The sequence below is a fragment of the Talpa occidentalis genome, unplaced genomic scaffold, assembly GCF_014898055.3.
Source record: "Talpa occidentalis isolate TD23 unplaced genomic scaffold, MPIMG_talOcc4v2.1 talOcc4.10, whole genome shotgun sequence".
In the NCBI taxonomy this organism is placed as follows: domain Eukaryota; kingdom Metazoa; phylum Chordata; class Mammalia; order Eulipotyphla; family Talpidae; genus Talpa; species Talpa occidentalis.
In genome coordinates this window covers 27,940,897-27,953,759 of record NW_023600993.1, presented here as the reverse complement: position 1 = coordinate 27,953,759, position 12,863 = coordinate 27,940,897, and the positions used below count along the sequence as shown (strand labels likewise).

The 12,863-nt window shown below is 44.1% G+C and overlaps 1 long non-coding RNA gene across 1 annotated transcript; it reads left to right on the top strand.

Annotated features, from left to right (window-relative positions):
* Positions 1 to 9,515: 9,515 nt before the first annotated feature.
* Positions 9,516 to 12,595, top strand: LOC119252655 (uncharacterized). Its single transcript, XR_005126877.2, has 3 exons — positions 9,516 to 9,768; positions 11,037 to 11,385; positions 12,573 to 12,595. It is a non-coding gene; the product is annotated as an uncharacterized LOC119252655 (long non-coding RNA).
* The last annotated feature ends 268 nt before the right edge of the window (positions 12,596 to 12,863 follow it).

Below are 12,863 nucleotides of genomic sequence, written 5' to 3'. Positions count from 1 at the left end.
TGGCAGTGTTACTTAGGATTTTGCATGACTGCATGTTGAGAGCTGCCAGATAATTGCTCCATTCTGGGGTCACGCCTATGGTCTGTGTCATGCAAGACCTTTGAGGTATTCATTAAAATTAATATTTTTAAAGTTATGTCCAGACCAATGTTATATCTTAAAGCATCTTTTTTTTAAATTATATGATATTAACACATATTTCAAATCACTTCTCCTTCACTTTCAGGATTGCTGACATTTTCAAGTTTGAGTCTGAGGCTGAGAGGCGCAGGGAAGAGCACTGTCTTGGAGCTTGTTCTGATCCTAAATCCTACTGATTGACTAGCTGACTTTGGCCAAGCTCTTTGCCCTCTGAACCTTGGTGTCTCTACTTGTAAACTTGGTGGGAGCGCATGGGGCAAGAGGGTGGGGGATATACATATTCTCTCTAAAGCCCTTGCATCTCTTGCAGAACTCAATGGTGCCATATCCCAGTTTAGAGGAGGGATACCTTACCTTTTGAAGCTGCAATGGCCAGACCTTTTTTCTGTGCCGCTAAAGAGACAGCTTTTGGATACATTCCAGATACTTTTTCACATTTCATAATCTTTAAGGACAAAGGTTTTTGCATTCCCCCTTGGACCAGGACTCTAAAATTAATATAATCAAAAGAAAAGGGATATTTTGAGAAAGATGATCTGAAAGATGAAAGTTGTGAACAATACTTTATTTAATTCATACCTAATAACAACCGTTATTAGGTATCTATTTTACAATAGGCACCGCTCTAAGCCCAAGAGATAATGGGAGTTAAGCCCCAAAGGGTTAATTGGATTTATGTAATGAAGTAAAGGTTGTCAGAGGAAAAATTTTAAACCAAAGACATGTGGCAGGTCTTACGGTGGAGGAGTTTGTATGACAACATAGGGTATATTTGGTGAGACATAGTACAATCCTAATGTCAGTCATGATCTTTTTTTTTTTTTTAAGATTTATTTATACAAGAACTGGGGTACAGGCTAGATGCGTGGGAGGGTGAAAGGATTCACCAGAGACAGAGCCAGGAACAGAACAGGCAGACTGATGAAATACACTGCTGAGGGGAGCAGCGGGCGGGACAGGAGAGGTCTGCTTTGCCTTGTGGGATTCTTGCCGGCCGGCTGGGATGGAACCCGTGCTGCAGAGGCTGCGGACAGCTTCACAGTGCAGGACTCAACTGCCTGCGCCACCAGGGAGGCCCTACTCATGATCTTCTATTAACTCTTGGGACTGTCCCTCCTATAATCACAATGATAAGGTAAGTTTGTTGATACCTATTTGATCATTTTGTAAGATTTTCCATTTAAACAACTATAAGACCTAGAGGCTAGTCCACTTTCTATGCCTTATGATACAGATTTTCTGGGATCTTACTATCCTTTTTCTGTCACTGTTGACTCATCAGAGATCAAAGAGTCTTACAAGAAACTTGTTGGGGGTTGCCAACACCCACAAATGTGGAGAATAAGACAATGATGGGATTTCTGAGGGCACAGGCTATCCCAGTACAAATCAGCTGTTCTCTGGATGCCTGGTTTGTGTCTTAAAGACGAGTTAGACTTTTCCTCCCAAGCCCCGTGAAGTAGATACTGACTGCACAGTTTCTTCAACCTCTAAATTCCATGTAGTCAATGAAAATGCCATCTGACAGAATGCCAGCCCAAGTGCTTATAAGACAACTGGGGCAAGAGAGAATTTTAGGAGACTGGTTTATCATTAACAGAGTGAAAAGGCAAACTATAGAGTGGAAACTAATATTTAAAGTACTTTTACACTGTCATCGGGAAGAAATAAACATGGCCCAACATCAGACTAGTTTTATAAAGTAGATGATATTCTTATTATATTTTCTCCTTGTTTTGAATCAAATTGTATCTCCCCCTCCCCAAAAGAGATATACTGAAGTCCTAACCAGGCATCTGTAAATGTGCTTTTATTTGGAAATAAAGCTTTGATATGCTTAAGACAAAGGTAAAGTCTCTTTCCTAAGTCCTGGGGATGTAAAATTAATAAGGCAAATCCTCAGTCTGCAGCTGAACACTGACTAAAGGTTTAAAAAGATGTAATTCCCAGGTTTCTAACATTGATGGCCTAGGTTGTTTGCATCATCCTTCCCTTTGAAAAACATGAAAATATTGGCTAAATACCAGACAACATTGACATGAAAATTGGGAGGATGTGGGTAGGATAAGAATTCTAAAGCTGTATTTTTATTCAGGAAGAAAGTAAAAGTTTTTATTATTATTAGATTTTAATAAGTTAAGAATGCATGACTTAATTACTTGTATTGCCACTACACAAACAGTTTATAATTTCCAGAGGGAAAATATGCTAACAAATAATTAAGCAATCAAAAAAGTAAGGTAAGAAAGGGGACGAAAGTGAAATATATAACAAGAAGAGCAAGCTGAAAAGACACAGTAATGTAATATATTTGAACACAAATATATCAACAATTATATTAAATGTAAGTGGGCTAAGTAATCTGAAAAATAAAGATTATCAGGCAGAATTTTTAAATACAAGTACAAGATAGTTATACAGAGACAGACCTACAACTTAAGATTATGAAAATAGGTAAAAAATGAAAGAACAGAAAAAGATACACCATATAAATCAAGCAGTTACAAAATATGTGTTCTTTTCAAGTACTTACAGAATATTTCCAAAAAATAGTTCACACACCCAATAATATAAAATTCAAAAAGTTTTCAAAGGATTAAAAGCATATAATGTAGGTTTTCAGAGCACAATAAAATTGAGCTGAGAATCAGTAACAAGAAGTAACAGACCAAAGCATACACAGGCACTTGTAGATGGCACAGATGCATAGCACAGCAGAGAAGAGAAGATGACATTGGGACAAGTGGTGCTGGGACAATTGTGTTTGGTTTTTTTTTTTAAGATTTATTTATTTATTTATACAAGCACTGGGTACAGTCAGAAGCATGGGAGGGTGAGAGAATTCACCAGAGCCAGTAGGGGGAACAGAACAGGCAGACTGATGAAGTACACTGCTGAGGCGAGCAGCGGCCGTGGCAGGAGAGGTCTGCGCGCCATGTGGGACCCTCGCCGGCGGCCAGGGATCTAACCGGTGCTGCAGAGGCTGCGGGCAACTTCGCAGGCAGCACTCAACCGCTGCGCCACCAGGGGAGGCCCACAATTGTGTTTTCATAAGAGAAAGAAATTAAATGGGACCCCCCCATCCCTAAAACCATACTTTAAAATCAATTCCAAACTTGAAATGCAATTCTAAATGTGAAAGGCAAATCTAAAGTCCTTTAGAATACAATTAAGGAAAGTATCTATGAGGTCATGGAATAAAGACTGATAAATTTGATGATATTAAAATTTAGGACATCAGTTCATTAAAATATATCATTAATAGAGTGAAAAGGCAAACTATAGAGTGGAAGCAAATTTGTAAAGCATTTACATCCAATTAAAGTCCAATATTCCAAAGGAGAGCTTTATTAACTTCTACAAATCAATATAAAATGAGGGCACAGTAGAAAAAAATGGCACGAGACCTGAAAAGCCACTTTGCAAAAGAGGAAATCTGAATAACCAATCAACCTAGAAAAGGGTGCACAAACCTAAGTGAAATGCAAATTAAAACCATAGTCTAAGACCACTACACACCTATCAGATCCACAGAGCTTTCAGAGTCTAACAAATACCAAATGTTGGCAAAATGTAGAGCAACAGCATCTCGTGCACTGCTGGAGAATGCAAATAGGCACAACTACTTTGGAAAACAATCTAGCTTTACTAGAAGAGTTAGGGACACAAACACACATGAGCCAGGTTTTCCTCTCGCAGATGTGAAGTCTGGAGAAATCTGTGCACAGACCAGTAGACACAGACAAGAATTCTTATCAACTTTGTTCATAATAGACCCAAACTAGAAGCAACCCAATGAACATCAGCTGTAGAATGTATTAATAATATGTGCTGTGACTTTTTTAAAATTGAGGTAACATTAGTTTACAATTCTATGTAGGTTTCAGGGGTGCAGTTTCTCACCTCAGCAATGACATTTCACCACCACCACCACTAAATACCCAGTCATCATCCACCTCCCTTTCCCCTCTGCCTTCTCATAACCACCACATTGTTGTCAAAGTCTAAGGGTTTGTTTTTGTTGCATTTTTGTTGGTTTTTGCTTTTCTTTATATTCCACAATGAGTGAAATCATGTGTTCTTTGTCTTTTACTTTCTGACTTATTTTTTTAGCATATCCCTCAAAAGTCCATCCATGTTACCAAAGTGGTTTCTTTTTTTGTGACCAAGTAATATTCTATTATGTATATATGTATCATATCACCTTAGCCCACTTATCCATTGTCAGGCACTGGGGTTGTTTCTATAACTTGGCATGCCTCTATGAATATAGGTGTGCATATATCTTTTTTAATTAGTGCTTTCATGTTCTTTGGGTAAATACCCAGAAGTAAATTTACTGGACCAGAGGGTAGTTTTATTTCTAATTTTTTGAGGAATTTCCATGCTGTTTTCCAAAGTGGAAAACTTCAGAAATTTACATCCACATGTAGTGTATTTTTTAATGTAATTTTATGCAGTAATGAGAATGGATGCTGTTTAGCCTCATACAAGTCTAAAGATGAATCTTAGAAGGATAATATTAAGTGAAAGAAGTCAAACACAAAACAATATATACTACATGATCACATGAGGTTAAAACAGGCAAAATTAAATGTGTTATTAAGGAATGCATGAGCTGGTTATCATAACCAGGACAAAGGCTATCAGTAGGGAGGAGGCATGTGTGTCTGGGTCTATGGCAATGTTGTAATTCCTCACCCAGGTGGTTCTCCTTCTGAGTGTTGTGTTTATACCTAAGTGTTGAGTTCAACATATACGTCTAATGCATTTTTCAGTATGTTGCACATAGAATTTTTTAAAATTTCAATGACTTAGCTTCGATTCTCCTCTTTTGCACAAGTAATTACTATTTGCCACTCTGAACCGTGCCTTAGCATTTATATCTAGGACCTGAGCTAACTTGGAAACGGAGGAGTAGAAGTTCAATGCAGGCAACTGAGAAGGAAATTCTAAAGAAAGGGAATATCACCTGTGAAAGTCACCGTAGGTAGCGAGTGGGCAGAGAGTTTGAGAAAATGTAATCAAACTATTGTAAAGCAATAGTTGGCAGGCAGTGGGGGAGTGAGTAGAATGTGATCACAAAGGGGACAAAGTTTGTATCCCTCTGGATTCCTCTGGATGGTATCATGGATGCTAACTAAGCATTTAACAACCTGCCAGGCACAGGAAACAAGCAGCACTAACCATGTTGCTACAGCAGGCTGCTGAACGCTCCTCGCTGTGCTGGCCGCTAACCCTCTAGTTACTGGATTGTGGAGAAATTGAGAGGAATGTCCCAAAAGAGAGATTAGAGGGGCACAAAGTTGGAGAGCACTTGAGGCAACACTCTTTACCAATTGGTACAGAAATATTTCACTGTATCTCTACATACTCACCTGGTATTAGTCCAGATTGCAAGTGATAGAAATCCAACCCAAATTCTTTCATGGGAAAAAGGAGAGAAAATACTTTCATCTATTAAACAGGAGCCCAGAGATGCTGCTGGATTCAGGCTTAACTGAATTCAAGAGCTCAAATGACGCCATTGGGATCCCATCTCTCTCCCTCTTGGCTCTGCTTTCTCTGAATTGGCTCCATTCTCAGGCAGGCTCACTCAGTGTAGTGGTAAAGATTACACTGCAAATCCTCTACATCTGTGATCTCAGAGGGGATACATGACTCTTTGCCAATAATTCCAGTAAAATTCCCAGGGAGTGCCACGGACCCATGTCATATTCCGTTCCCTAAGTAACAGATCACAGAGTCCTGGGCATTGCTGGACCAGGGCTCACCCTGAGAGCCAGAACTAAGCTGAGAGCAGTCCCCAAGTAGAAAAGTTCTGTGATCATAAGAAGAGGGAACACATCCTAAGAAGAGACTAAAACAACAGCTGCCCACCTCCTGCCCCTGAGCTGCCCGATAGCCACACACGCTCTTCTTTCCAGACATGGCTTATCAAAAATTCCGAACGTAGTTAGCCCACATAAAACTGCACTCCCCACCCACTTCCCTAGCTCTTTCGATTGGAGTGATATCACCTTTGTCCCTCAAGAAGTGCTGAGACAGGCTGTTTTGGGGAAAGCATGGGAGTATTTGGGGTCATAGTTAGGCAGCAAGCTTCTTCCAGCTTCCATTCTACCCCCTTCTATGTGTTTCCAATCAGTGATGTGCTGATAAACATTTGACAATTAGCTCTTTATTAGGAAAAAAATTCCCTGATTTGTTTGTTTCTGATTTATCTGGTATAAATAATCCCACATGGCCCAATGGAGGCAGAATTGGGAAGAAATGAGCACAGATGACTTGAACCAGTCTGAGCAGCCTCCAGCACACCACTGTTTCCCACCCCCTGCCTTTTCTCCATCAATATTAGCTTGGGACAAAAGTTTGATTTCTTCCCCCAACTTCTAAGTCACAAGATTGTAAGACTGCAGGTTACTGATCACAGAAACAGACTCCCTTTTCTGTTTTCATATGGGCCAATTTGGACAAAGTTTGTCTTTCTTTGTGTGACTTTATTAAACCTGCAAGAAGTAGCCCACGTCTTTCCAAATCCTTGAGTTTTTCTATCAAGGTCTTTAAACTCCTGCTGCAAGAAGCAGATGTCTGAGCCTCCAGGCGCCGCAGGCTACAACTAAAGCATAATAGAAATTTCCAGGTTCAGACCTGGTGAGGGAAGAGTGTCAGGGTCTCACTCCACCTCAAACCTGGCCAAAGCCACACTTCAAGGTTTATTAATAGTAACATCCATCTCCAGGTATCCATTTCAATGTCAGTCAGAGTTGATTACAAGCTATCAGAAACCAGTTTCAACAACAAAAAAGAATTTACTGAAAGGCAGTGGGGAAGCACAGACTAGAAGTAAATCAGTGAGGCAGCAGCCAAAGCTGGGTAGGTTCCTGGGCCACAGGCACCAACACACAAGCTCTTTGTGGAGCCTGAACCAATCAGTTCCAGCTTTTCTCCAACTTTTTGTGGGTGTCCAGTCAAGTTTCAAACTGCAAAGAAAGGGCATTTGATTGGCCAACCCCCAGCAAGGGATGGGAAGAGCATTTTGATTGAAAGCTTCAGCAAGCTCCCTGTCAAGTACCACCTCCCACCCCTTCTACCACCAACAACTCTGCCTTAAAAGTTCAGGCACTGCTACCAGAAGGAAGAGGAGGCTAGATGGGCACAAGAGATAAAAGTTTCCAGCTGGATTCATGTTTTATGAAGTTCCCTCTGGCCACAATAACCAAATAAGGAGAAACTGAGTTTGGGGGCAGAGAAATTAGGGAGTAAATTGGGCCAAATGGGAAACTGAAGTTTGGGTGTTTTTAGTCTGTCAAGCAAACCGACTAAAAGTAACTAAGTCTTCTCAGATAGACACCCCTTGCCCCAGAATGGACTAGGATGCCGCTCCAGTCTTCAGTGCAATGACAGATCCCAGTCTTTCTCCTGCTAAAAATGCTCCCCAGGACCCTAATATCTGCACCACACCCTTTCTCATATATTCCTCTAAGTGGAAATATGTTTGACGTGTGTTCTCCTCAGGAGCCCCAGATGAATCAGCATCCAAGTGATTCAGGGAGAGAAAGGCAGGAATTGCCTGTGGGCATCGAGTCTGAACCAAGAAAGTTCACGTCTACTGCTGATGCTTTAAAACGCCATTTTTTTTTAAAGATTTATTTTTTATTTATTTATACAAGCGGTGGGTACAGTCAGAAGCACGGGAGGGTGAGAGGATTCACCAGAGCCAGAGCGGGGAGCAGAACAGTCAGACTGACGAAGTACACTGCTGAGGGGAGCAGCGGGCGGCAGGAGAGGTCTGCGCACCATGTGGGACCCCCCTCCGGTGGCCAGGGAGCAGCCGGGATCGAACTGGTGCTGCAGAAGATGCTGGCAGCTTTGCAACCCAGCGCTCAACTGCTTCACCACCGGGGAGGCCGTAAAACACCATTTCTAACAGTAGAACCAATCACAACATCAAAACTTGGTCAAGGGGATTCATTGTGCAAAGATGACAAATTCGAAAGGGTGTGCATGAAAAGGACTCCTATTTCTTCCTGACCAGATCTGAGTTAATTGATTAGTAGGAACGGGGCTGCTCCTGCTTACAGATATAATCACATTAGAGAGCACAATAAAGGCAAGTGTGCGTGTGCCTGCTGAGTGATGAGGTTGCTTGTAGCTAGAACAGGGAGCTTCAGAATCACTTGGGAGCTGAACATGTCAGCAAAGATCCACACGGAAACACTCCACTCATCAGCTGAGCAGTTTGGCGCTCGACACCTGGCTCTGGAAGAGAGCAGGAGCTTCTGATTGGACTCCAGACCTGTGTCACTCACACAGCCCGACTGCTCTGGGCCCTTCCCTTTCCTGCCCTGCCAAACCCATGGAGGGTGTTTACTACAGATAAAAATGCTTGGCAGAGGGCCTCCCTGGTGGCACAAGGGGTTAAGCACAGGGGTTAAGTGTCCCCTAGATTTCAAAGTCACCCCTCCTCGCTGCTGTCTCCAACACCTCTTGGCCACCTCCACCTGAGTGCCCCCAAGTCACCCCAATTTATTCTGCCTTCTCCAGCCAGTCTCCAGTGCTCCCTGCCCTTATTCAGCACTATGAAGCTATTGCCAGCCCCTGCAGCATGAGTTCCATCCCAGGCCAGGGGGGTCACCCACATGGCACAGCAGACCTCTCCTGTCTCTCCCACTGCTCCCTGCAGCAGTGTATTTCGGTAGATCTGCCTGTTCTGTTCCCCACTCTGCCTCTGGTGAATCCTCTCACTCCTTGCACCTCTGGCCTGTACCCCAGTTCTTGTTTGCATATAAATAAATCTTCTTTAAAAATGCTTTGTAAAGATTAAGGGAGAAAAAGAGCTTTGTGATGGTATTTTATTAAGACCAATGTGAGGTTCTTAGGCAGGTATGGGATGTGCAGGTGAATAAGTCTCACTTGGCAATGGTATGTAAAAATTATATTTAGTAATATTTTGTTGCAGCTTGGTCCAAGTTCAAGTAATAGTGGCACCAATAGGTCCACTGACCACTCTGTGGTTACTGAGGCTAGACCTGCATAGTACAATAGAGTCAGTAGTAACTACATGTGTCTAGTTACATTTAAATTCCCGTCATCATCACTGCAAGTTTTATTAGACAGTGCTGTTCTAGACCAGAGGTTGGCAAACCATGACTTGTGAGTTAACTCTCTTGTAGCCTTTTGCCTTTTTGAAGGGTACAGAAGGAGGAAGAGCAGAAGGAAAAGGGTGAGACAACAACTAACTGGTCCCCAAAACCTAAAACATTTAGCGTGTGGCCTTTTACAGAAAACGTTGGCTGACCCCTGCAATCACAATGGCTCACTTGGCAACAGGCGGAATCCCCACATTGGCTCTCTAACATGTGGCAATCAGGCCCTTATTATGGAAAGGGCCAAGTAGAAGCTTTTTGAACTTGCTAGGTTTTTCAGGAGCTATAACTAAAAGCGGTATCTACACCTGGGGGGATTCCAGAGCTGGTCCCACCAACAAAGACTTTAAAGATGCGGAGGCCCTGAACTCTAGCACATTCACTGAAGTCCTGGTTTCACCTATGTGGGAGGCAGATGTGTATTAGAAAATGACTATGAAGCTCTGCAACCCTGATGAGGTGGAGACTCTAATTGCAGCTGGTATTTCAGATAAAGTTTCTTAATATTTTTTTTAATATATTTTTTTATAGAGGCATGTTTATTTATTTATTTATTTATTTATTTATTATATTTGTTTGTTTGTTTTGTTTATACATGCACTGGGTACAGTCAGAAGCGCGGGAGGGTGAGAGAATTCACCAGAGCCAGAGCGGGGAGCAGAGCAGGCAGAAGGACTGAAGTACACTGCTGAGGGGAGCAGCGGGTGGCAGGAGAGGTCTGCGCACCATGTGGGATCCTCCTCCGGTGGCCGGGGAGCAGCCGGGGAGCAGCCGGGGATCGAACCGGCGCCGCAGAGGCCGCGGGCAGCTTCGCAACCCAGCGCTCAACCGCTGCGCCACCGGGGAGGCCCTCAGATAAAGTTTCTTTACTGGCAAAAACCATCATAGCCTCATATACCCATACATAGTTATTGACCTTTCAGATATTTTTCCTCCATATCAATTTGCAAACATCCCCAGAAGCAGCTTACTTTCACCTGGCGTGCCTAACAATACGCCTGCATGGTTTAGCCACAGGGCTATGTGTACAAACTCTGTTGCAACCAAATCTTCATCAGGCTGATGTTCTACATAGCACGTTTCACTCTAGATATTACACTGATTGGATCTGATGAGTAAGAAATAGCAAGTTCTTTAGTTGCCTTAGTAAGGTGTGAACCAGAGGCTGGGAGATAAAACTTATTAAAATGCAAGGGCAAGTAACTTCTATCAAGTTTCCAAGGCATCTGCCGCAATGTTGAGATCTTCCCTCCAAAGCACTCAGTGAAATGAAAGGTAAAAATTTTTAAATAGTTAACAATAGCAGCGATGTTAAATATTTGGTCTAAGTAGAATGAAATACATACAGGTACGTTGAAAACCATGTATCTTGGGTATGTAACAATGTACCCAAAACATAATGGGTGTAAAACAATTACTGTTCAACTTGCTCCTGAGTTTATGGGTCAGGATCTGGGCTTCCTTGCAGCATGGTGGTCAGGCTTTTTACATGGTGCTTGGCTTCCCAGGGAGCCTTCCCCAAAAAATGAAGTTAGAAGCTGCAGACCTCTTACATTACAGCCCTGTGGAGCGCCAAAGCATCACCCCATGGATCCCAGTGAGTCACAGGCAGCCCAGATGTCAGAGGAAGTAAAATATATTCCATCCCTTGAAGGGGTTTTGCAAAGAATTTGCAGATATTTTTAATCCACCACAATCAGGAGGCCACTGCAGTGGCTGCACATTGCTTTTTTATACCCATAAATCTAGTCACAAGACACTGAAGTGCTGTTAGAGGAAAGCCCAATATCTCCTGACCTCGCTTGCCAGGAGTAACAGCCAAAGCATTAGGAAGATGGTTTCTCCTGCTCAAATCTCATGCCAGCACATCTAGTTGGTGGAACCTACATCTACTCCAGAACTCTATCTGCAAAGGAGTCTGGGAAATCTTACTGCTAACCTGGCTTGGTACAGAAAGGTGCACTAGAAGGATGTGAAGGTGGCAACTGAGTGCCTGACCCACTGAGCCCATCACAGCAGTGACCGTTACAGCTAGAGCCCCCTGATGGCATCAGAAGCATCAAGAAGCTGCAATTTGCTCTTTGGTGTGGTCCAACAGGTGTGTACCAGGCAAGTGAGCCAGGTGGCTGATGGAGGCCAGCTCCCTGCCATCTACTCCCAGACACCTAGATGCAATTACAGAAGAAAGCATTCCTATAGGATGTTTATCTGCCTGGAAGTGGCATCCCAGCTTGGACCTGGGAATTGGAGGTAAAGGAAAAATAGCTGATATCTAGACCCTGGGAATGGCTGAAAGCCATGCAGTGGAGACTTCTGAAAGAACAAAAGCCTTGCCAGTGTTCACCCTTAGCTTTCCCTGAAAAAAGTCCCTTGATAAAATTGTGACCCTCGTGTTGGCCAGGCTGAAGCCAAACTACTTGGAAGTGTGGTTGATCCGGTTCCCAACACTCCCTTCCCAGCATTGAGGCCCTAGGGATCCTATTCTCTGAGCCCTCAGAGACTCTCAGGCTGCCCCTATTCAGCAGCCAACCCCTGCCCAGCAGCCCCTAGGTGAATATCAGGGATGCCAGGTCCCCAGGCTCCCCCGGCCATGGCCGCTGCTACTCACAGACCTGGGCAGGTCAGCCCTGTCCTGGGCCCCCAGCCCCATGAGAGCAGTGAGGGGGCTGGAGTGGTTGCCGGCTCTCCCTGGCAGGCCGGATGCGCCGCACTGTAGGGAGTGGGAGGCAGCTCTTCTGTTCTCCTGTCAGCGTTCACTTGAGAAGCCTGCACTCCAGCCCCTGCCTCTTATCTCTTCAGAAGCTGATACACTTGCAGACAAGAGGCAGCTTTTGTCAGTTGCTGCCAGTTCTGAGCATTTTCTGGCCCGAAGCACTGACTTCCAATGGGGAAAAAAAAAAACAATTTTCCTACAAAGTCTTCTGAATCCTCTTGTCAGGTCTGGCACCTTTGTTCATCCGCCTCTCTCGGGAGCGTGCAGGGAGCGGGGTTTGGCATCCAGGGCCACCCAGAACTTGTGTCAGTGTTTGCCCACAGAGAGGAGGGAACTAGCCCCAGGCAGGGTTCCCCTGGGGTATGTGCAGATTGGGGTGCTTCCTTCCTTCATTACCATGGCATTCACCACTGCGACCATCACAGGCAGAACCCCCTGAGATTTCAGATCCCGAGCTTGTCGCTTGGAGATGGGGAAACTGAGTTACTCTGCCCAGAACTAGGGCTCCATGCATCGGAGCTGCTGACCCCACATCCGGGCTCTTTCTGTATCCATGATGTCTTTGTTTTTAGGAAGCTGAGAAGAAGGAGCAGGGGTTGGTGCTTGTGTGGCCAGGAGGCTCCCGGAGTGTGGGGTGGGGACGCCTTCACGGGCGCTCTCCCGGCTCCTCTCCCACCACCGCAGAGGGGGAAACATCTGCCCACAGCAGAACCAAAACACAGCCAGCAGCCTCTTGTCTCGGAGTCTCTGGCCTCTGTTTCTGGGCAACAAGAACCTCTAGTTCAAACTCATGGACAGAGCAGGGGAGCTTGAATACCTGAAGTCCACGGACTGCTCCAGCTGGTGGGGGCACAGATTAGCAG